Source organism: Thalassophryne amazonica, chromosome 11 (assembly GCF_902500255.1).
Source record: "Thalassophryne amazonica chromosome 11, fThaAma1.1, whole genome shotgun sequence".
NCBI classification, from domain to species: domain Eukaryota; kingdom Metazoa; phylum Chordata; class Actinopteri; order Batrachoidiformes; family Batrachoididae; genus Thalassophryne; species Thalassophryne amazonica.
Genome location: NC_047113.1, coordinates 57428651 through 57449764, shown reverse-complemented (window position 1 = coordinate 57449764; position 21114 = coordinate 57428651). Strand labels below are relative to the sequence as shown.

General features: G+C 40.4%; 1 protein-coding gene across 2 annotated transcripts in view; it reads left to right on the top strand.

Moving 5' to 3' along the window:
• Positions 1-21114, top strand: part of diaph2 (diaphanous-related formin 2) — a 1163737-nt gene that overhangs the window by 762593 nt on the left and 380030 nt on the right. The gene's annotated exons all lie outside the window — the stretch shown is intronic.

Here is a 21114-nt window from a genome sequence, read left to right as displayed (position 1 = left end):
TTTAATGACAACTTGTTTCCATTAAACCATATTTTCAGTTTGTTTATTTCTTCAGTGATTTCCTCCAGAACTATCTGCCAAGCTAGAAAACTGCTGCATCCTAGTAAGAGCAGAATACTACTGGAATGAATTTGAATAAGAAAAGTTTTTTTTTTTTTTTTTTTTCTCACCAAAATAGATGCTGCACTCATTGCAGTTTATTGTCTGGAATAGTCTTAGATTGCATTTCAGAGATTCAAGAATTCACACATTTTTGTGCGGGTGGTGTTGGGGGGTAATTTTGGGTTTCAGCTTTTTTTTTCACCACTTTCATCCCTGAATATGTCAATTGTGAGTCACTTTTGTGCGGCTTAAAGTTACTAACTGGGACTCCTGTCTTGTTGCGAGAACGAAATGAGAATCGGCCTCCGTTCTGTTCACACAGCTCCAAATGCTGCGCATCTTTCTGCCGAGTCAAGTTATAACGATAGAGCCCAGTCGGAATTAATAACTTCAAAGCGAAATGTTGTTTAAATCAAATGGCACCTCTTTCCAAATCTTGCAATACAAACAAACTGCAGTGGATCAAAATGTTTTTTCCTCCCAAGACAAGACGTCCTGCATGGACGTACAGCTGCCGGCTGAGCTCAGCTTAGAGGTATGGAGACACATTCATGCCAAAATGTCTGAAAGGAAATGCTTTTGACAACAACTGCAGATTTTATTTATTTTTATTTATGTCAAGAGATCAAGGATACAGTGACCAGTTTAAAATATTGTTGACATAGAAAACCTGTAAAGCCTACTTTTAGTCCACAGAAACTTCACAAGAGGTATCAGGGAATTGATAAGGAATCGAATCAATAAGCGGAATCAATAATGGCATCGATATCGATAAAATCTTATCAATACCCATCCCTAACGTCAACTCACGACGTGGTCGCCTGAAGGCACTTCACACAACACACGAATAACAGGAATCAAAAGATTACAAAAACACAATAAATGAATAAAACATAAAAGATAAAAAGAATAAAAGAAAACACGCAATCACATAAAATACTAAAGATAAAACAGGGTAAAAACATGAGTTTTTAATCTGGACTTAAAGATCTCCACAGAGTCTGACTGCTGTATCCAAGGAGGGAGATCATTACACAGAGCTGGGGCACAATAAGAAAAGGCTCTGTGACCCGCAGACTTTTTATTCACCCTCGGAACACACAGCAGTCCTGCACCCTGCAATAATAACAGCAACAATAATAATAATAATAATAATAATAATAATAATAATAATGCATTTTAAGATAAGATAAGATAAACTTTATTGATCTCACAGAGGAGAAATTCACATTATGTCAGCTCTTAAAAAACACGCAAGATGGGTGCAAGTAGAGGAAAATGTTCGTCAAACAGTGTGTGCAAGGATAAGCAATAATAATACTTGTAACAGTACAGGACATAAGAAAATGCGGTAGAAATAGAATATTCTATTTCTATTTCTAGAATATGTATGTATGTATACACACACATACACACATACATGCATATGAATATATATATATATATATATATATATATATATATATATATATATATATATATATATATATATATATATATATACACACACATACTTATACACATATACAACCCCTGGCAATAATTATGGAATCACCGGCCTCGGACGATGTTCATTCAGTTGTTTAATTTTGTAGAAAAAAGTAGATCACAGACATGACACAAAACTAAAGTCATTTCAAATGGCAACTTTCTGGCTTTAAGAAACACTATAAGAAATCAGGAAAAAAAATTGTGGCAGTCAGTAACGGTTACTTTTTTAGACCAAGCAGAGGGAAAAAATATGGACTCACTCAATTTTGATGAATAAATTATGGAATCACCCTGTAAATTTTCATCCCCAAAACTAACACCTGCATCAAATCAGATCTGCTCGTTAGTCTGCATCTAAAAAGGAGTGATCACACCTTGGAGAGCTGTTGCACCAAGTGGACTGACATGAATCATGGCTCCAACACGATAGATGTCAATTGAAACAAAAGAGAGGATTATCAAACTCTTAAAAGAGTGTAAATCATCACGCAATGTTGCAAAAGATGTTGGTTGTTCACAGTCAGCTGTGTCTAACCTCTGGACCAAATACAAACAACATGGGAAGGTTGTTAAAGGCAAACATACTGGTAGACCAAGGAAGACATCAAAGCGTCAAGACAGAAAACTTAAAGCAATATGTCTCAAAAATCGAAAATGCACAACAAAACAAATGAGGAACGAATGGGAGGAAACTGGAGTCAACGTCTGTGACCGAACTGTAAGAAACCGCCTAAAGGAAATGGGATTTACATACAGAAAAGCTAAACGAAAGCCATCATTAACACCTAAACAGAAAAAAACAAGGTTACAATGGGCTAAGGAAAAGCAATCGTGGACTGTGTGTCATGCAGCCATCTGTGATGGATTATTTTTTGGTGTTTGTTCAGGTCTGTTCCCCTTTTTAGTCTGTTAAGTTATTTATTTATTTGTTAACAGTCCTTCAGGTTTCATTTGATTTTTGCAGTTCCTGTCTCTGATGTATTCAGGTTATGACTTGGGGGTCAAGTGTTATATTTCTTTTCACATGGAAGTCTGTTCTTTGCTGCACTCTGGTGTTCTCCTTTTGTCAGTACATGTTCTTGTTGTGTAATCAATACAGGTGTGCCTCATTAGATCAGCTGGCTATTTAAGGTCACATTTTGAGTTAGTCCGGGCTGGTCCATTGTTTGTTGCTGATGCTTCTCATGTCATGGTGGTATGTATTATATTATTGATCAAGGAAATTCTTTAATTTTATTTGTTTGTTGATATGTTCAGGTAATTTCCTGGGACTCTAAGCATATTTGGCTTTTGTTTGTACTTTCTGTTTTGACTGGGTTTTTCCTCACCCTGTGTTCAGGGTTATTTGTATTTTAGTTATAACTTTCCTCACTCTTGCTGTTTTTTGTAACCTCACCCCTATTTGGATAAAGCCTATTTTTTGTGGAATCCTTTTACTCTCCTGCTGAGTTTTGATATTACACCCTTAATGGGATAAAGACTTTATTTTGCTGATCTTTTCGCTCACCGGCCATGTGTTAGATACCACACCCCTTTTTGGATGTAGACCTATTTTTGTTGCAGCCTTACCCACTCCTGTTTTTGTATATCGGGCTCATTGACTGTTTATTAAAACTTGGCAACTTTTTGAACTCACCTCCTGTGTTTTGGCTGTCTTGCATTTGGGTTCTATTTTGTTAAATACCTGGCTCTGAATCTTGACACTGTGGATGACTGGATGAAAGTCATATTCAGTGATGAATCTCGAATCTGCATTGGGCAAGGTGATGATGTTGGAACCTTTGTTTGGTGCCGTTCCAATGAGATTTATAAAGATGACTGCCTGAAGAGAACATGTAAATTTCCACAGTCATTGATGATATGGGGCTGTCTGTGATCTGCTTTTTTTCTACAAAATTAAACAACTGAATGAACATCCTCTGAGGCCGGTGATTCCATAATTTTTGCCAGGGGTTGTACATATGCATGTATATATGTCCGTACATATGTAAGTACATATGCATATATATAAACATGATTGGGATTGAACGAGATAGGAGCATCTTATTTACAATATGTGAGATGGAGTTTAGATGTGGTAAGGTGACATTAGTGCAGGGATTTGTAAACGAGTTGTTATTGCACATGATTGTGGACATATTATTGCATGTTGTTATTTCACAGTGTTATTGTACAGTCTGACAGCGTCAGGGAGGAACGACTTGCGGTATCGTTCCTTCTTGCACTTCAAAGTATGCTACAGCAAATATTACAATGTTCAAATTGAAAAAGTTTAATTTGAATGGGACAGCATTCCCTTGAACAAGAGTTTCTGAAAAAAAAAAAAAATCCCCCCTCAAAAGTAATGATTCCTTGTTCCAAACATTCAGTTTTCAATTCAGTAGTTGTAACCTTCTAACGGCTGCTGTCAACACCCACTATCTACTGTCCAAAGTTACTTATTTTCTTGTCTTTAAGCTTAATTTGAAAATCCTTGTTCTTTGGTTTGTTTGATTTGCACTGCACGCATGTTTTTTTTTTTTTCAAACTGTCAAGAATGAGAAGTCTTGTGATTGTTGAGTCTTCCTGTGTGTTAAGTCTTCACTGATTTACCATGAGCCAGGCAGGGAACCTGCTGAGGTGTCGCAGCAGGGAGATTCAAGTCCCACGATGCTCTTCATCACAAAACTTGGCTGAATACCACACACTCTGTCTTGAAGAACTGAGAAGAAAATCTATTAAGAAGACATAACTGCATCTGTCAAGCATGTTGCAGACATGACTCTTCTTTGTCTTCACAGTTGACTTCCCACAGACCTGACAGAAGAATTAGGGAATAACCCCCTTGTGTCTTATGATTTGCAGATGTAAATGCTGGATTTTACAGTCACAAATTGAGTTTTACTGGCAACACGTTAGCAGAGCCGATAAAACGCTATTTGCGACCATAATCCAGCATTAATGTCCGCAAATCATCAGACACAAGGGGGTTATTCCCATTCTAATCAAATTCCAACGTTTGCACGGATCCGTGTTTTCAGCAAAAGAAGAGTTCACCACTGAAGGCAGCATCTTAATCCGCATAATAATATAGTTTGATAAAACTGTTTTACAGACAAAGGGTGTGGTCGCCTCGTCGAAGCTTACCATAGCAACAGTCTCTTCATGCCAAACTGGAAATTCTATGAGCAGAATCCACATCAATACTGTTGTATGGAAGCTTAAATGAATCCATTTTGTCATCGTCTTCGCTTCGCCTCTCCACTCCGTTTCTCTAACTCTCAGCTGACAGCGCCAATATTGACATCTGCGTAGCAATGTACATGGTCAGGGCGCAGAGTAATACATCAAATGTGAAACAGTCGAATATTTTGCCACCGTCACCGTGATATTTTATGGTCTGAAATCTCACACGTTGACCCTCAGATTTGCGAAACAAATGTAATTGCATTGCAATGTATTGTACTCAGTTAATCCTTGAGGCATCAGGGGTTTCTCAAACTTTTTTTTTCTTTTACACAGTTTAATAAAGGCTTTATTGCTCTTAGGATTTATTTCAGACCACATAATGAGATAAAAAAAAAAACATTTCAGCATCACGAATGATAATATACGTCTGTTATATAAGTACATTTCACAATGTATCATCATGATGTAGTTGTTCACAATTATAATCTTGCTGCAGATAATGAAACAAGTTAAGATCAATTTCCAACGTAAAAGTGTAAGGTAATTATACTACATGTTCCTCATAAGTACTGCACATGCTGCATGAATTGAAAATAGCTAAAGAAAAAAAACTGAAAGGCTGTAAACTATAAAGATTTGTGTCAGATCTTTGTCCTAGTCAGATCGGTCTCTGTCTAATGTTTGGATTTTATGGAAATACTTGATTTTACTGGATTTAACTGTAGAGATATATTATTAAAATAAGGGCTTACATTGCTTCAACCATACACCAGTGAGTATTTTACTGTCCCAACTAAACCACCTTGATTAATTTAACTGAAACACTTAATGCATAGCCCACTTCAGTGCACATTGTGCCATATCTCAGAAATTGCTGGTTGTACATTTTTAATTTTGATGTCATATTATTGGACTATCCAACTCTCTGTGCAACATTTACCTTTCTGGAGTATCTAATAGAACACTTTGTCAGAACATGAGGTGTTACCACAGGAACAATCAAAACTAAATAAAATCACCCACTACGCAAATCTTAGCAAATACTAAGGCGAAAAAAAAAAGTCTTGGACTTAAACTACTTAATAATCCCAAGTTCCTGAAATTTGTCCTGTCAACCCAGTGTAGTTACTGCTCATTGTTTCTCAATAAATGGAACAGAATATATGTAAAGAATCGCAGTGAAATATCTAGCTTTCAATTTATGGTGCTGTAATGCAAACAGAAAACACTTTGGTATATTGAGAACTATTTGGCATGAAAGTCAAGGCTGTACAACCCATCCAAAAATTTGTTTTAGGTGCACCTGGCAATATTGTACATTGTGCACTACAGGTCACATTTGCCTGGTTGTATGTAAAATATTATTTCAACTTAATATTAAAAATGAAATCTACATCATGAATATATGCAGTCACCGTTGTCTTTGCAGTAGGCATCATTTATACTTACGTATTTTAAAAAAAATGAATACCTTGTTGCAAAATACCTTGGTATAGCCTTTACACTAATAATAACCATTTTCTGAACAATTATATGTCACATACAGTTTATCTTCAGAAAATACATCATTGCTAAAACAACAACAACAACAAAAGTCTGAGAGGTATTAAATGCTTTGCACATTATTTTTATCCTCCAAAATGCATATGTGTCAACACCTGTTATTTTTAGTAGCATGGATATATTGTTAAGTGTTTGGTTAGGTTTATGCCTATAATAACCCCCTTTAAACTGTTTTCACTTGGCATGTTTTTTGCTAAAAGCTGAGAAATTGAACTTAATTCACTGGAAGCTAGTCGACAGCAACTTAGATCAAAGTATAGTAGTGGAAGCCTTGCAGATACTGTCATCCTTTACAAATGTTTAGTGAACCGTAACCTGTATCTCATTACTTTTACACTCTCCTTTACCCTCACTCCCACTTCCATTCCTCATATGCAGACCTTTCACAGTTTGGGTAGTGGAACTGCCATTTACTTTGCCAATATTCAGTGCTATTTTTGTGCATTGCATTTTAAATACAGGGTATTTGTAAAGGTTTGCAAATAGCTGCTGTTGAAAATTATTATTAATTGTGTAGTTTTGAGGTAATGCGAGTGTAAACCCTGGTAACAGTATTGTAGTGATGTTTGTCACAGGAATGGACAGCACACACAGCAATTGTTATTTTAGGCCGGTGTGTGCCATTGTGTCAAATGTTATTTACAGTTATGGTGTCAACAATCAAACTCACTGCACAAACAAACACATTCTCCAAAATGTCACCACTATAGAACAACCAATAAAATTTAACAAATAACATGATAAATCACATTTAGGTACAGCTGTTTACAATTTTCTCAGGGGTCCTTGTGTATCTGTTCCCTCATCAGAGTAAACTCTTCCCCTGACGGTTACGTATCCCCCCATTTGAGGGGTCAGCAATCCTCGCCAACTCCATAACTTCACACATAGTCCTTTAAAGCTGGAATATCGGCACTCTTCAAAAGATAAAATATAGTCTGAAGTTTAATATATATAAACTACATCATATTTAGAACCCATTAAATTTTTGGGGGAATTTTTAATTCATGGGAACATACATAATTTGAGGGAAATCTATAGTGTATTTCGCCCCAGCAGATGTCAAAACCTACAGATGAATTCAAGCTGGAAGTGCGTTAGAGACAAGTTATCTGGCATCTGAGAAAATAATCTCGAATGAACAGTCCCATTCCCCCACCATTTTTATGTTCAGCGGCTAAAAAATCATTGTTTTATAGACCGAGATATCAGATAATAATCATAACTGTACACTGTCAGGCACCAGTCACCAGGCAACTCACCTCTCCAAAAGCAGCACTGCAAAATCCTCGTGAGTTCGATCGCCAGTCTTCTGTCGCAGTCGCTCCCAACAATCTCTTTGGTTCCTAGTGTTCATCGTCGTTGATCTTCTCTTTTTCTCTTGCTCCAAATGATGTCTTTTCTTCGCACTTTCTGTGTATATTGCTGGTCTTCCTCCCTTTGAAACGGTGAAACCCCCCACGTGACCTGTGACGTTACCCCGATGGTATCCTGGCTTTCGAATTTTTGGCACGTGCCAATAATTCAGAATTTGCTTCGATATAGACGAATTTTAATCACGTTCAGACTCATATTTTGGGAATCCTTTATATTCACACGAAAGAACAAAACTGCTTTGGTCCCCATCAAAATTCTAACAATCGTCTCAATTTCAATATGCTTCCTGGCACTCCAGCTTTAAGTGGTCTGGTTGTCTACTCTGATAAACTGGCAGCAAGGTCAGAATAGGTTCACTTTTTTCGTAACATTGGAGTGCTGCAACCCTCTCGGGCAAGGTGCCCAAACCATCCCTGTGCCTGTTCTCTGCCTTTTTCTACAAACCTTGAGAAATACTCCACTGCTTGAGTGTGCTGTCCAGTTTTTGCATTGGACAGTGTTAGCTACACTCATTGACTCTTGACTCGTCAATGCAGTCATTACAATGTCATTATTGTCTTCTTGCTGCATCTTCTTGCTGGTTCGACCACATCCTCATCACATACTTCATAAACATGTCCAGAGTTCAATCACGTACTCCACATTAAAGACGACCAGAACCTTGCCCTGTTGGTACCTCCTCATTTCCAACTATGTTACTATGTTGTACAAGTTCTTACAACACCCGCTATATTTATTGCAGTCCTAGTAGAAACATGGCTAAGTTTGATGAGGGTTTTAGAAGCAGCCCTTCAATGTTTATATATTTGCTTCTCATAGTGATGGATATATATCACTATGAGAAGATATATATATATACACTCCAATCAAGACGGTGTGCACCCTGGACAGGATGCCAGTCTATCATTAGGCCACATGTAGACAGACAAACACGTTCCCTACGGTTAGTCTCGAGTCACAAGTTCACCTAACCTGCATGTCTTGAATGAATGGATAGGTCTGTAATTTTTATCCTAGGTACACTTCAACTGTGAGAGACAGGATTAAACAAAAATCCAGAAAATCACATTGTATGATTTTTAAATAATTAATTTGCATTTTATTGAATGAAATAAGTATTTGATCCCCTAGAAAAAACATACCTTAACAGCTGGTACAGAAACATTTGTCTGCCATTACAGAGGTGAGACATTTCCTGTTGTTCTTGACCAAGTTTTCACACACTGCAAAAGGGATTTTGGTCCACTGCTCCATACAGATCTTCTCTAGATCTTTCAGGTTTTGAGTTTCAGCTCTCTCCAAAGATTTTCTATTGAGTTCAGGTCTGGAGACTGGCTAGGCCACTTCAGGACCTTGAAATGCTTCTTACGGATCCTCTCCTTAGTTGTCCTGGCTGTGTGTTTGGGGTCATTGTCATGCTGGAAGACCCAGCCATGACCCATCTTCAATGTTCTTACTGAAGGAAGGAGGTTGTTTGCCAAAATCTCGCAACATGATCCCATCCATCCTTCCTTCAATACGGTGCAATAATTCCTGTCCCCTTTGCAGAAGAGCACCCCCAAAGTATAATGTTTCCACCCCCATGCTTCATAGTTGGGACGGTGTTCTTGGGGTTGGTCTCATCCTCTAAACACGGCAAGTGGAGTTGATTCCACTCATGAACTTCAAATGGGTGTGGACATGTGCTGGCTTGAGCAGGTGGACCTTGCTGCCCTGCAGGATTTTAAACCACGACGGCATTATGTGTTACTAATGTAATCTTTGTGGTCCCAGCTCTCTTCAGGTCATTGACCAGGTCCTCCTGTGTATTTCTGAGCTTTCTCAGAATCATCCTTACCCCACAAAGTGAGATCTTGCGTGGAATCCCTGACAGAGGGAGATTCACAGTCATCTTGTGTTTGTTCCACTTTCTAATAAATAATCAGAACTGTTGTTGTCTTCTACCAAGCTGCTTGCCTATTGTCCTGTAGCCCATCCCAGCCTTGTGCAGGTCTACAGTTTTGTCCCTGGTGTCCTTAGACAGCTCTTTGGTCTTGGCCATGGTGGATAGGTTGGAGTGTGATTGACTGGGTGTGTGGACAGGTGTCTTTTATACAGGTAACAAGTTCAAACATGTGCAATTAATAAAGTAAAGAGTGCTGAATAGGAGGACTTCTTAAAGAAAAATTAACAGGTCTGTGAGAGCCAAAATTCTTGCTGGTTGGTAGGGGATCAAATATTTATTTCTTGCAATAAAATGCACATGAATTACTTAAAAATCATACAATGTGATTTCCTGGATTTGTTTTTTTTAGATTCTGTCTCTCACAGTTGAAGTGTACCTACGATAAAAATTACAGACCTCTCCATTCTTTGCGTGTGTGTGTGTGTGTATAAATAATATGTGTGTGTGTGTGTGTCCACCATATCACAACAGATGGGCCTCAAGGCGCTTCACACATGTAAGGTCTAACCTTACTCACCCCCAGAGCAACAGTGGTAAGGAAAAACTCCCTCTGAGGAAGAAACCTCAAGCATACCAGACTCAAAGGTGTGACCCTCTGCTTGAGCCATGCCACAGACACAGATTACAATTCACAGAACAATTCACAAAACGAATATACAGGAAATGCTGTTAGTGCACAGGACAGGAGGGTCACCAGCACAATTACAACTCCCATCTCTGGATGGAGCTGCACCTTAAACAGAGAGAAAGAAACAAAATCAGGCATCAGAAAGACAAGAAATACTGTATAATTTGACAGCATTAAACAACAAGAAAAGCAAGAAATACTAAGGTGATCACCGGCCACTATCCCTAAGCTTCACTAAAAGACCCAGAATTTAGGTAAAGTTGAGACCGCAGCATGCTCCGTTTCCTAATAAAATGATTTAAAAGAGTAAAAAGCGTAAAACAAAACTGTACCAGTATGCTAGCCATACGAAAGGGAAAATAAATGCATCTTAAGTCTGGACTTGAAAGTCTCCACAGAATCTGACTGTTTTTTGACACAGGGAGATCATTCCACAGAACAGAGGGGTGATAAGAGAAAGCTCTATGGCCTGCAGACTGCTTATTTACCCTAGGGACACAAAGTAGTCCTGCACACTGAGAACGCAAAGCCAGGGTCGGTACGTACGGTTGAATTAGTTCAGTTAGGTAGGGAGGTGCCAGTCCGTGAACATTTTTATAGACTAGTAGCAGAACCTTAAAATCGGAACTTACCGGGACAGGAAGCCATTGAAGGGATGGCAAAATGGGTGTAATGTGGTCGAACTTTCTTTGTGTCAAAAGTCTGGCTGCAGCATTTTGAATCAATTGGAGAGCCCTAATGCTAGACTGCGGCAAACCACTAAATAGAACATTGCAGTAGTCCAATCTAGAAGAGATAAAGGCATGGATCACGGTCTCAGCATCACCCATAGACAGGATGGGACGAATCTTCGCTATATTTCACAGGTGGAAGAAAGCAGTCCTCGTAATATTTCTAATGTGGAGGTCAAAAGACAATGTAGGATCAAAAATTACCCCAGGTTCCTCACTTTGTCAGTGTGATGTATAACACACGAGCCTAGGCTGAGTGTTAACTGGTCAAATTGATGACGATGTCTCACTGGAACAAGAACCATCATTTCAGTCTCATCAGAGTTTAAAAGTAGAAAGTTTTTAGACATACAACTTCTCACTGATGCAAGGCGATTGTCTAAGGATTTTATGTGAATGAGATTACCAGCAGTTATCGGCATGTATTACTGAGTATCATCAGCATAGCAGTGAAAGGTAATCCCAAAAAGCCGCAATATGCGCCCAAGGGGTGCTATATAAAGGGAGAAAAGCAGGGGGCCTAAGACAGACCTCTGTGGAACCCCAAATTTTATGTCATTAAGGTTAGAAGTAGTGTTACTGTATAAAACACGGTACAAACGACTGGTCAAGTATGACGTCAGCCATGCAAGAGCATTCCCAGTAATCCCAAAATGATTTTCCAGCCTATCAAGTAGAATATGATGATCCACGGTATCGAATGCAGCACTGTGATCTAACAGCACCAGAACCGTAGTGGTGTCCGAATCCATTGTAAGCAGAAGATCATTCACCACTTTAGTGAGAGCCGTCTCTAGGGGTGTCGGAAAAAATCAATTCACGTTCGAATCACGATTCTTATTCATTACGATTCTGAATCGATCCAAAATGTCAAAGAATTGATTTTTAAAAAGCATTTTTTTAAACATTTTCTTGCTTACTCACTGCGTGTACTGTTTGTCAGGCAATGGCTTCTGTACTGCAGCGTCCCCACGAGGGGAGGGTCTGGCGTGCTTCAAACATTCCTGAGCTGCAGCTTAGCATGGCGGACATAGAGCTAATTCAGCCAGCACCGTCTTTGCTGAAGGGGAAAATTCTGGGCGCATTTTGGATTTTATTATTTGCTGCGTAAGAAGGAGCTTGACATGACTTATGCAGTGTGCAAAATCTGCAAAATGAAAGTCAAGTACTTCGGAAACACTTCAAATCCGCAAGCCCACATGCTATGCCATCACCCGGACCTAAAAGAGGGGAGCAGCGGTATCTGCCGACTACTGACCAGCGCTTCACTAAACTGCCAGCCAACTCTGAACGAGCAAAGCAGATAAGTATATTTACAACTAGAATCACTTGATTAACCTTGTAAAGCTACAATTTCTTAAACATAAACATTTTTTAAGTAATATAACTATTTCTCAGAGCTCTTTGAATTGAAAATCGATTCTGAATCGAATCGTCACCCCAAGAATCGGAATCGAATTGAATCGTGAACTGTTGTACTATTCATATCCCTAGCCGTCTCTGTGGAATGATATTTTCTAAAAGCAGACTGCAGTGGCTCAAAGAGATTATTCTCAGTAAGATAGTCCATGAGCTGCCATACCACTTCATCCAGAATTTTAGAGTAAAATGATAGATTTGATATTGGCCGATAGTTTTTCAATACACTAGGGCCAAGATTAGGTTTCTTAAGTAATGGTTTAATCACTGCAGATTTTAAACATTTAGGAACAGATCCAGAAGTTAAAGAAAGATTAATAATTTCCAGCACAGTCAGCACAAGAGTGGGCCACAGGTCGTTAAACAGTTTTGTTGGTATAGGATCAAATAAACAGGCTGTGCTTTTTGTTTACGTTACAAGTTTTGTCAGCATGCCCAGTGAGATCCTATCAAATTCTGTAAATCTAGGTAATACCTCAGTATTGGCACCCACCTCCATAGCAGGGTGTAGTGGCTGGGTTAAGACATGCTGGGATATGTTTAACCTGATGTCTTCTATTTTCTTCTCAAAGTAATCCAGGAAATCTTGTGTTGTAAAAGGAGAGCGAACTGCAGGTGGTTATCCATGAACAAATGTTGCCACCGTTTCGAACAAGAACTTTGAGTTATGCTTGTTTTTGTTGATCAAATTAGAGTAATAGGTCGACTTTGTAGCCAATAATGGATGCTTATAGTCTAAGATAGCATCATGCCACGCAAGGTGGAATACTTCAAATTTTGAACTACACTATTTCTGTTCTAGTCCTCTTGCCTTATGCTTGTGGTCACGCGGGTAATCATTGAACCAAGGTTACTGTGATTTGGGGGAGCGCTGTTTTAACACAGGTGACGCAATCATGTTGAGTGTAGTTTTGAGCACTGAGTTTAAACTGTCCACAAGTCTGTCTACTGATTGGGTATTTGCCAAATGTGAAGCTAAGACATAAGGCAGTCTAGCTTCGAGTTCAGTCTTAGTTGAGGAGTTGATGCATCGCCGTAGTGACATATAAGGTTTTTGTTCAACTAAACACAGCAGCGAAACTGTAAACTTAATAAGTGAGTGATCAGAGACCACTGATGTAAGAGGCATGATGTCAGTATTCGTGACAGCAATATCACATGCAAGAACCAGATCCAGGGTATTTCCGCTATTGCGCATCGAGTCCCGAATGCATTTCCCAAATCCTAATGCATTCACAATTCCCATAAATGATTTGCAGAGGGGATCAGAAGGCTTATGTATATGAGCATTAAAGTCACCAATGATCAGAATGTTATCTGCACTAGTTGACAAGTTAGTGATGAACGCACCAAATTCATCTAATAATTCAGAATATGGGTCAGGAGTCCTATATACAGTGACAGAGTAATACGGCTGATTTTTATTCTTCTGACCTTGGCAATGTATAATATCCTGAGCAGAGTGGAGAATCAGATGCTCAAACGAGTTATATTTGTGACCCCCAACAGCTAATAAGCTAAACCTAGATTTATAAATAAGAGCAACACTCCCGCATTGCTTTGCATCACGAGGGATGTGACTAAATGTATATGCTGGTGGACAGGCCTCATTTAAGGGGAGGACAGCTGCAGGTTTAAGCCAGGTTTCACATAACCCAATCATATCTAAGTGATGATCAATAATTAGATCATTAATCAACAATGATTTTGAGGACAGTGATCTTATGTTAATGAGACCCAGACTAAGGACCTTAGTGGGGTTGACAGTTGAACTGTTTTGATTTAGGGGTGGTTCCAGAGTAGCATATATAAGATGCCTAGAAGTAGGTTTAGATTTGAGACATTCCATGCGCGTTGTAGGTAGCAGACACAAAGTCTTTGCTCTTGCTGGAACAACCACTGGACCATCCTCAATTTCAACATCATCCAATGGAGTAATGGGTACTAAGTTTACAAAGCATAGCCCTCTGTGATTTTTATGGACACATCTACAGAAGCTGGCCACAATCTCAACTTGTTGAATTTCCCTCCCTGGCAGATAAGCTGCACTATCACCATAGTGGATTTTCTGCACTAATTTCCCTGCTAAGATAATGGATTCCACATCCACATTTGTCATAAGCCTTGCAGGGTCTCTGATCACCTGCTCTGTGGCCTGCTGTAAATTCCTAATGTTACCCTTCCTGTAGAGCTCTATCTATGTTTGCAGACAAGATGGCGGCTCCTTCCCCAGTAGGGTGGAAGCCGCCCGGCATCAAAAAGCCACTGCGGTCCCAGAACGAAGGGCAGTTATCAATAAAGCTAAAGCTTTGCTGTCTACAAAAATGTGCCAGGCACCTATTTAACGACATCATCCTGCTAAACGCCTCATCAGTACCCCGAGAGGGGAGAGGACTGGAGACTATTAAATAATGCTGACACATCTTTCTGGCAAGGTCACAAGTCCTGTCTGTGTCCATTTTTGTGACCTCTGAGTGCTTCATCCTGACGTCACTGGTGCCGACGTGAATAATTATGTGACTGTATGTCATGTCATGATCCTTCGTCTGTCTTCCCTTTTGCAGTGCCAGCACCCTAAGATGGGATGCAGTGTCAGGAGCTCTGGCCCCAGGAATACATTTAATGTCATCCGGTGTCTGTAACCTGACTTTGCGGGTGATAGAATCCCCTATCACTGAAATCCGGTGTTTCGGCCTGGAGACAGGAGTGGAAGTCACTTGTAGGCCCAGAGAATTCACATCAGCCAATTCCAAGGGGGAGAACCGATTCACAGTTCGCAGTGGCGAGTGTGATCGGGGCTTCCTGTGCCTAGCCACATTCCGAAAGCCGTCCTCCACATCCGGCGTTTCTAGTCTGATGCTAATGGGCTAGATAGCCAGCCCAACACTAACCTCATCTGAAGTGCCCGTAACATCTAACTCCACTGAGCTAAGAAGTTACTCTAACTTATGGACACAGCTCTCTAAGAGAGCCACCCTGTCTTCCAACATCACTCAGGATTTACGGAGGGTGTAAAGTAGGTAAAGTAGTGTACTTTATGCACTAAGAAATTCAAGAGTATATCCAAGGAAGCATGAGCTAACCAATAATGGATGAGCGAACCACTCCTAAGGCTTACACATGATTCACACAGATGTAAATAAATGAATTAAAATTCACAGCAGTTACAGTGAAAAAGTAGCAGAAGTACTAGACTTGTTGAAATAGTAAAAAAAAAAAAAAAAAACATAAATAAACCACTCCTAAGATTAACACAAGAGTAAAGTACTAAGCTAAAAAACTAACAGAAGTATTAAAAAACGAGGGGGGTCGCACTAGCTAACGCAAGCTAACCACTAGTGAAAATGCTAGCCGCTCCTAAGATTCACAACAGGACTGTAGTTAAATAAGGTTGAGAGTAGATACACTTAACAACCAGAAGAATGCTAAACAGAAATAAAAGAAACAGTTGTGCTTTATTGCCTTCACTTTCAGCTTTTCACCTGAGTTCTTGTCTTGATTTCCCTGCCGTGTTTTTACCTGTCTGTTTTCTGGACCTCACTTTTTGCCTGATGTTTTTGCTGCTGTTGCTGATGATTGACTGCCTTCTTGTGTACTGAACCCTGCATGTTTCCTCAGTAAAACCTTTTGAATGTCAAACACCTATGTCTGTGCTCAACATTTCTGTCCAGCCATTTAGGGCTACACAACCTGTTAACAGCAGATAATAAGCATGATTCAAAGGTCTTACTGTATTGAGCAGAACTGTTTTTTTTTCCTTGTGGCTGTATTTTTAGTAGATTGCTGTCTGTTGACGCATGTCATGCTATGCATGTCTTCATCGTCACTCATTGCAGTAAATGAATGTGCAGTGCTTCTGTCGTACTTTCAGTAATCACTACTCAACTGCTGTTTCTGTCTGGTGGCCTGCGGTGAAGAGTCTGGCCCAGCATCATCACTGAGCCTCCCACATTGCAACACATATGGTGCTGCCTTTGTGTCAGTTTTGCTCTGGGGAACTTGAGCAAAAATGACATACGAATGACAACCGTGAGGTACACACGATTTGGATGACTTATTGTTCTTTTTTCGGATGGAATAAAATGTAGCTTTGGGGAATGTGGAATTCAGCTCATTTACTGAAATTTAATGATGTCCTGGTGCCTACCCAAAGATTGGTGTTGGGCCAGACTCTGGCAATTTATGGAGGATTGGTGTTGGCCTAATCCATGCTCACATCCTGTTGTTTATGCAGCAGTTAGAAGACACTGTTTCATCTCATCTTTGCTGCTTCATGAAGCCCTGTAGGCAGGAGACTGAGTGCTCTCCTGATGTTCTGTTACACCTATTCTGGTTATAGCTCCAAAATTATGGAATAACGCTGTTGTCTCTGATGATTTATGGATGGTAATGCTGAATTTTACGGTCGCAAATTGAGTTTTACCGGTGACACGTTAGCGGAGCCGGTAAAATGGCTATTTGCGACCATAATCCAGCATTACCATCCGCAAATCATCAAATCAAATCAAATCAAATGTATTAATTTTTGTAGTGCCAAGTCACCTCAAGGTGCTTCACAAACATCATTTAAAAGGCAGAATAAAATGAATTAAGATTAAAAACACAATCAGAAATTTAAACATAAATAAGTAAAAGGAATAAAATAAATAAAAGGAATAAAAGAAGACACACAGTTGTATAAAATACTAATGATAAAAGAGGGAAAAAAGTGTGTCTTCAATCTAGCCTTAAAAGTCTCCACAGAGTGCGACTGTTGAACCTGCGCAGGATCATTCCACAGAGCTGGGGCGTGGTGAGAAACGGCTCTGTAACCCGCTGACTTGGATTGTTTTTCTGCTTGAGTTGTTGATGTCCAAGACCCGGATTGACTTGTTGAAATGTCTATTGATGTTTATTATCACAGTCTTACTTTACTTTAAACCAGAAGTGCTCCATGATGTACTGTGTATCAACATTTCTTACCCAAATGGGTGAAAAGAGATAAGTGGTGAGTGCTGACTTACGTGTATGTTCCAATTCCAATTATACAAACACATTTCAAAACTGCAATTTAAACATCATGGCCCAATGTCTGATTTCTTTTTCTAATGGTAACATGGTGAAATGTGTCATTATCGAGGCTCCATTGCTTCCTGGAAGCCTTAATTTGGAGTTCGGCCAAGGTAAGCATGAATTGATGTAATGGTTCAGTCCTAAACAGAAATTTGCCTGGCTTGTATTACTTTTCATGCTGCTTAAATCCCAAAGGGGAAGGACAGAGATGTCTTCATTACTGAGCAATGGACTCTGGCCGCTGTGCCTGCGATGAATACTGAGCTCTGCAGAGTGGTCAGCCAGTCCCATGACACCCTAGTAATGTCTCCTCTCTGTTTTTCCCTAACCGGGTTCCCATCTGGCCACGTGACCCCATGCCAGTCTGCTCCTGTTGAATAAATTTTGGGAGCTAATGAGGAAGGAAGCTTTGTGAAGACCCGCAAAAGGGCACCTCTTCCTCTGCTTCTCCTCAGAGAAAAATAGGGGAAAAAGTCACTGTATTCAATTTTATTAACTCAGCTGACCTTCACACAAACAATTAACATTTACAGAAGACACAGCCCTTCCCATTATCTTCCTCATCTCTATCTTAAGCCACAACCTTGCCTCCACCATCATCATCATCTTTATTCTTATTCTTCTAGTTAGTAAAGCTTTTATGTGTATTACGAGTGAAATGTACCAGAGAAGTTGCAAATTAATGGCAAACTTTAAAGACATTGCAAGGTGCTTTAGATTATGCAGTAGAAGGTCAGTTATCTGAAAGTCACTGACATGCACAGTAATTGGCTAAGGGCCACTGCTGCCACAGTAAAGACCTGACAGTGGACAGTGATTGTGTGACCTTTTTCTTCTCATCTTCCTACCAGACCATCAGCAACACTCGGAGTGTCTTTGCTGAAATATGGACTATGCAAAGGAAATATGACGTGAAGTGTGTTTGTCTTTACAATGTCAGATCCCAGAGTTATTTTCACATGTACACTCTCAGTAATGAATGATTTTTCTTATCATTTGTGTTATCAAACATTAAGTGCATCAAACTGGAAGTCAGTAAACCTTAAACATGAGACATACATGCTAGTGCACGTACAGATGCTGCAGCCTGTCATTCTAAAATTCATTAATAAAATTAATTTTATATGAGTTACATATTCTCAAACTGTCCAGGAGGTGACAGCACATTATGTGAGGTCTTGCTTTTCATGCTGATTACAGAAGAATGCTCAAAACACGGATGTTCCGGAGGTTTTCAGAATGGTGATTTGAGTTTGCCACTAACAATTTACAGTTTATTCTCACACCCCAACTCATCCCATTTTGATGTGTGGTCAATGCCCCTTTGTGTCACTGATGTATGGAATATGTATTGATTCACAGTACTGTAATTTGTCTCGAATAATATCTGGAACTATCTGCTTGACTCCTGCCAATACCCCATCACACTTTAGGGTGAATGTCAAATGAAAATTCGACCCACATTTGGGGGGGCTGGAGGCACATTCATGGCCATCGGACAGCATTTTGAGTGCAGTCCAAACATTCGGGCACCGTCGTGCAGCCGCCCCAAATGTTTTGTTCATGTTAAAAACATTCAGGCAGAAAATATTGAATGGCAGTCAAAGTGCCGTCTAACCACAGTCTGACTGCATTCTAAACAATCGGACGGCGTGAAGACGGCATTCGTGACATTCTGTTGGCGTTCGGGAGGATGTTCGACATGTTTCCGCCACATCGAACCCTGTCCGAATGTCCCAAATGTGCCTGAATGCACTATGAGTGCACCTCGAGTGCTGCTCGATTGTATCCTGCCGAACCACAAATGGACCGCAATAGTACGGCTTGTAAGTGTGTTCTTACTGTTATTACTGCATTCTGGCAGCTGTTCAGGTACTCTTACAGTGTTTCACCTACTTTTGTACTGCGTTCGGATGCTCATGTGCAGGGCCTGTGCATGTATCAGTTGGGTCAGGATGGAGCGCAGTCTGAGTATTTGGACAGCTGTCCTCCGCAATTATTATTCCCTGCCAGATGTGGCATGATTTTTTTTTTTTAATTCCGCTTGATTCAGCTCAAGCTCATTCATGCTAAGTGTGACAGGGTCTTAATATTTATGTACATTTGGGTTATGGTCATGGTCATGGTTAAGGGCCCCTTCACACATGACCTGATTTAAGCCGACTAGGGCATGAAGGAAGAACTGCATACCATTCGTGAAAAATCAGAGATGCCAACACTTCGTACACGTGTCGCTACAACTAATCGCACACACCAGTGGCTGAAAGACAGAGTGCCCTGTGAGAGCCCATTCACTCCCTCTCGCGGCAGGTGTCGGCCATATTCTAGGTGACACACACGAACATCTAACACTGCTCGCCTGACACTTAGAAAATGTGTGGCCATTCGTGCTGTTAGCATGAAAATAGTGAGCAGACAATCACTTTCTGGATGTGAAATATGTCTAAGTGCTCCCACCAGTGTGGTGTTGCAAAAAGCAACACACCTGTGTTGCATGTCGCACGTGTGTCACGCTGCTGGCTGGCAATCAGAGCTTTTGTAAATTGTAAATTTTGTAAATTGCATGTTCAAGTCCTGTTGGTGGCATGTACGAGGTCTGTTAGAAAAGTATCCGACCTTTTTATTTTTTTGCGAAAACCATATGGATTTGAATCACGTGTGATTGCATCAGCCAAGCTTGAACCTTCGTGCGCATGCGTGAGTTTTTTCACGCCTGTCGGTTGCGTCATTCGCCTGTGAGCAGGCTTTGTGTGAGCAGTGGTCCACCCCTCTTGTCGGATTTTTATTGCGAATTAAATGTCTGAACGATTTGGAGCTTTGCTGCATCAAATTTTTCCAGAAACTGTGAGAGACCTCCAGGTGGACACCATTCGGAATATTCAGATGGCTTTCAGGGATGATTTTATGGGGATTACACAGATTAAGGAGTGCTCCAGCCGGTTTAAAGACCGCCCACAGCGGCTGAGAGTGCGTCGCCGACAGGCTGACACCCCGCTGAAACAACCAGATTATTTCCAACGTGAAGGCTTTGTTGATCCGGGATGTCGTCTGACTTCCACAAAAATGGCAGAAGACGTGGACATCAAGACTTTTTCGGCACATTCACTGTTACAGGAGTTTTTTTCATGGAAAGAGAAGCGGAGGGATGCGCCACGGAGCCGCTCATGGCGCGGGACAAAAGCACCTCCGTGTTGGTCTCACAGGAAGGCTTTCAGATGGCTTTCGGTGGCTTTTCAGTCGTGTGACTATCCGAGAAATTGTGCATGAGCTGGACATGCCAGAACATCACAGCGTTGCTTTGCGCCATGCGGCTCCACCGTGATGCGCGGAATTCCTCCGCTCCTCTTTCCATGACAGAAACTCCTGTAACAGTGAAATGTGCCGTTCATTTCCACACTGGACGCTGTGTTGATCCGGGACGTCGTCTGACTTCCACAGGAATTGCGGAAGACGTGGACATCTGCACTTTATCTGCACATTGAGACAGATGTGCGGAGGAATTCCGCGCGTTGTGGTGGAGACGCATGGTGCAAAGCAACGCCGTGATGAAGCCTCACAGGACATGTTCTGGCATGTCCAGCTCATGCACAATTTCTCAGATAGTCACACGACTGAAAAGCCACCGAAAGCTGTCTGAA